This window comes from Pseudophryne corroboree, chromosome 7 (genome assembly GCF_028390025.1).
Source record: "Pseudophryne corroboree isolate aPseCor3 chromosome 7, aPseCor3.hap2, whole genome shotgun sequence".
Taxonomy (NCBI): Eukaryota; Metazoa; Chordata; class Amphibia; order Anura; family Myobatrachidae; genus Pseudophryne; species Pseudophryne corroboree.
The window spans coordinates 462,390,463-462,395,525 of record NC_086450.1 but is presented as its reverse complement, the minus strand read 5'-3'; the positions used below and the strand labels follow the sequence as shown (position 1 = coordinate 462,395,525).

Below are 5,063 nucleotides of genomic sequence, written 5' to 3'. Positions count from 1 at the left end.
AGGAAAAAACAACTGTGCTTCAGAGATATCACAAATCCCCAAGGAGAGTCCAAGTGTGTCCGCAGTTGCGATGTCTAGGCCTGACCTTCCCAAGACTGTATGGAAAGAGGAGGCTCCTACCACCATTTGCACGCACTTTGCAAGTGCTGGGAGGAGCACCGCCAGTCCAGTTGCTGATATTGAGATTGAGGATGTCACTGTAGAAGTACACCAGGATGAGGAGGATATAGGTGTAGCTGGTGGTGAGGAGGAAGTTGACAATGAGGATTCTGATGGTGATGTGGTTTGTTTGAATAAGGCACCAGTGGAGACAGTTGTTGGCCATGGGATGAAAAAGCCCATTGTCATGCCTGGGCAAAATACCAGAAAAGCCACCTCTTTGGTGTGGAATTATTTCTCCACAAAACAGGTGTCAAGCCATGTGTTGCCTTTATCAATCCATAATAAGTAGGGGTAAGGACGTTAACCACCTAGGAACATCCTCCCTTAACCATCACCTGCAGCGCATTCATCATAAGTCATTGTCAAGTTCAGAAACTTTGGATAATAGCGTAAGCAGTCCACTGACACCTAAATCCATTCTTCCTGTTGTGTCCAATCTCCTGCAATCTACACCACCAACTCCCTCAATGTCAATTTCCTCCTCAGTTAGGAACGTAAGTAGTCCTGCAGGCCATGTCACTGGCATGACTGATGAGTTCTCTCCTATCCGGGATTCCTCCAGAGGAACCTTGAGTGGTACGCCTACTGCTGCTGCCATTGCTGTTGTTGCTGCTGGGAGTCAATCTTCATCCCAGAGGTAGTCGTAAGACCACTTGTACTGCTTTAACTAAGCAATTGACTGTCCAACAGTCCTCTGTGAGGAAGATGAATTATGACAGCCGTCACCCTGTTGCAAAGTGGATTACTGAGTCCATAACAACTATGCTGGTGTTAGACGTGTGTCCGGTATACGCCAGTAGTGCAGTGGAATTTATACAGTTGATAGACGTACTGTGTCCGCGGTACCAAATCCTGTATAGATTCCACTTCACTAGGCAAGAGATTCCCAAACTGCACAGGGACATTAAGAATAGTGTCCTCAGTGTCCTGAAAAATGCGGTTGTACCCACTGTCCACTTAACCACAGACATGTGGAGAAGGGCAAACTAAGGACTACATGACTGTGACAGCCCACTGGGTAGATGTGTTGCCTTCTGCAGCAACAACAGCAGCATCTCACAAACGCCAACTCGTTCCTAGGCAGGCCACAGTGTGTATCACCGGTAAGAGGCACACCGCTGACAACCTCTTACAGAAACTAAGGGACATCATCGCAGAATGGCTTACCCCACTTAGACTCTCCTGGGGATTTGTGATATCTGACAATGCCACCAATATTGTGCATGCATTACATCTGGGCAAATTCCAGCACGTCCCATGTTTTGCACAAACAATTAATTTGGTGGTGCAGAATTTTTTTAAAAACGACAGGGCCACTTTCGACATTCAGCGACTGCGTGCCAAACACTGGAGCACCAGCAAAGACTCTTGAACCTGCCATGCCATCACCTGAAGCAATAGGTAGTAATGAGGTTGAATTCAACCCTCTACATCAGGCATTCCCAACCACGGTCCTCAAGGCACACCAACAGTGCAGGTTTTAGTGATATCCAGGCTTCAGCACAGGTGACTTAATTAGTAGCTCAGTTATTTTGATTTAACCATCTGTGCTGCAGCCTGGATATCACTAAAACCTGCACTGTTGGTGTGCCTTGAGGACCGTGGTTGGGAATGCCTGCTCTACATGCTTCAGAGGATGGAGGAGCAGCAATAGGCCATTCAAGCCTATACATCCACCTATGATCTAGGCAAAGGAGGGGGAATACACCTGACTCAAGCACAGTGGATAATGATTTCCGTGTTGTGCAAGGTTCTCCAACCCTTCGACACTTGCCACATGTGAAGTCAGTTCAGACACTGCCAGCTTGAGTCAGGTCATTCCCCTCATCACTCTATTGCAGAAGCAGCTGTAGAAATTGAAGGAGAAGCTAAGATGGAGCGATTCCGCTAAGTATGTGGGATTTGTGGATGGAGCCCTTCATTCGCTTTGCCAGGATTTAAGGGTGGTCAATCTGTTGAAATCAGAGCACTACATTTTGTCCAATGTGCACGATCCTAGGTTTAAAGCCTACGTTGTATTTTTCTTTCTGGCGGACACAAGTCTGCAGAGGTGCAAAGACCTGCTGGTGAGAAAATTGTCAGCTCAAGCAGAACATGACCCGTCAACAGCTCCTCCTTCATTTTATCCTGCAACTGGGGTTGCAAGGAAAAGAAAAAAAATTCCTAGCCAACCCGCTGGCGGTGATGCAGGGCAGTCAGGAGCTAGTGTTGACATCTGTTCCAGACTGAAGGAGCTGCCAACAATTACTGACATGTCTACTGTCACTGCATATGATGCTGTCACCATTTAAAGAATGGTGGAGGATTATATTGGTGACAGCATCGAAGTAGGCATGTCAGAGAGTCTGTATGTTTACTGGCAGGAAAAAGAGGAAATTTGGAGGCCCTTGCACAAACTGGCTTATTTTACCTAAGTTGTCCCCCCTCCAGTGTGTACTCCAAAAGCGTGTTTCACTTTCTAAACACCTTATGTGCTCTCTCATCCAGAGAGGATAAGTCAAATCTATATCTCAGAGATATACTTGTCCAACAAATCTCTGGACAGCAGAATAACTTATTTTCTGTGGAATAATGTACTCTCTCATTCAGCAGATTACTGCCATTCTCCATAGGATACGCCCAATCTCATCCGATCTTGGAAGCAAATCAATGGTAGGCCGGGTTAGTAATTGGTTGGGAGACCACCAATGAATACCAGGTGCAGTTAACTTATTGGCTGAAAAGCAGAAGAAATAAATCCACCTACAATCTATTCTGATATTCTTCTCTTTGAAGTATCCTCACCATCTCAATGCAAAAAAAATTACTAATCTATCCTTCCCTATTGGGTGTATACAGTAGCTCTAATTTTACAACCAACAGGACCAACAAGGTCTGCTATTTTGTATACTTGACAGAGCATTTGCTTAACAAAATGCCTAATGTGACACATCTGCAAAGCATTGATGCAGAAGGTGCGTAATTACCAATAAGGCAACAAAATATATATTTCCAATGACCTCTTGTTTTTATTCTAACACCTGGCATAAGAGTTAATATAATCTTAGACAAAACAGGAAGGGTACCCCTACGATATTCAACGACCTGTCCATCATATAGTACCAGACAGGATTTGTTCTTTACAAAAGAAAAAATGCCAAAAATATTTTCACCAAGGTAATCACTAAGTACTAACAAAGTGCGCACTGCAACCATAGGTCATGTGCGACACGTAATTTTGTCTCTTCATTAATAATTGTTTGTCTTTTGTCTTTTGTCATACCTATTTTATAATAAGATAATTAAAAGTGAAATTTTATCGTCTATCAATTTTTTATTACAAGAGTGCCCCAGCAAGGAGTCTTTCTTTTTTTATTTTACTACTATACTGTATCGTTTATTGACTCAGGAAGCACCACCGACAGCAGATAAATTTACTGTGTAAACACATTATATTACATTTATCATCAGAATCGGACACATATCCATGTTGTGATTTTGTCTGTCACATCAAACCAGTGCGGAACCAACCCCTTTTTTTCTGTACAAAGCTATATGTCCTGAATGTGGCCAGCATACATCTCTAAGTCAAGCTACCATAGTCCTCCCTCTTGATTCCATTGTTTTTACAACTTGTTACAATGAAACATACAGTATGTCTATGGATTTTATCACAGATATGCCACTCTTTAATTGTTATGCTGCTGTTTGGGTTGTAGTTGACCATTTTTTCTAAAAAGTCCCTTTTTATCCCATTGCAAGGACTTGTATCAGTTTATTTTCTAGCTCAATTGTCATTTAAATTAATATTTCATTTACTGTACAAGTTTGCTTGAGATAATTAGTTCCGACCATGGAATTCTATTTGTAGCTAAGTTCAGGTGCTCCCTCTGTTCTGATTTGCAAGTCAATCTCAAGTTCTCTTCATCATACCATCCACAGACAATCGGACAAACTGGGAGAGCAAATCAAGACTTAGAAACCTTTCTATAAATGTGTTTCCTCCTCTCTGGATGATCAGTCCAAGCTCTTACTTGGGTGGAGTTTGCTAACAATTGTCATTATCATACCTCCTTCAAATCTTCTCCATTCTATAGCATTTATGGACTACATCCTCCAGTTCCAGAAATGTCACCACTTGTAGCATCTTCCAATCAAGCTTTGGATTCTGCATTTTACATATTTGCTGAAAATTGGAGGAGAGTTCGCACTGCTCTGCTTCAAGCCTCTAAGCATTACACATTGTTTGCTGACAGGAAACTATGAGCTGTTCCTATGTTTAAAAGTTAAGATTGAGTCTGATTTACCACCCAAGATTTAAGATTAAGAGCTTCTTTTTTGAAATTTACTCCACAATTCACTGGACACTATACAATTATGCAAGTTAATTCATTAAAAATTAAATTAATAATAACCGAATGTAGTGACGTACAAGTTACAGTTACATATCTTCATGTTTCCAATTCCTTCCACATTTCTCTACTCAAAACTAGAGATGAGCGCATGAAATTTTTCGGGTTTTGTGTTTTGGTTTTGGGTTCGGTTCCGCGGCCGTGTTTTGGGTTCGAACGCGTTTTGGCAAAACCTCACCGAATTATTTTTGTCGGATTCGGGTGTGTTTTGGATTCGGGTGTTTTTTTCCAAAAACACTAAAAAACAGCTTAAATCATAGAATTTGGGGGTCATTTTGATCCCAAAGTATTATTAACCTCAAAAACCATAATTTACACTCATTTTCAGTCTATTCTGAATACCTCACACATCACAATATTATTTTTAGTCCTAAAATTTGCACCGAGGTCGCTGTGTGAGTAAGATAAGCGACCCTAGTGGCCGACACAAACACCGGGCCCATCTAGGAGTGGCACTGCAGTGTCACGCAGGATGTCCCTTCCAAAAAACCCTCCCCAAACAGCACATGA

General features: G+C 42.1%; 1 pseudogene; it reads left to right on the top strand.

Annotated features, from left to right (window-relative positions):
* Positions 1-2,753: 2,753 nt before the first annotated feature.
* On the top strand, positions 2,754-2,872 carry LOC134946141 (5S ribosomal RNA; annotated as a pseudogene).
* The last annotated feature ends 2,191 nt before the right edge of the window (positions 2,873-5,063 follow it).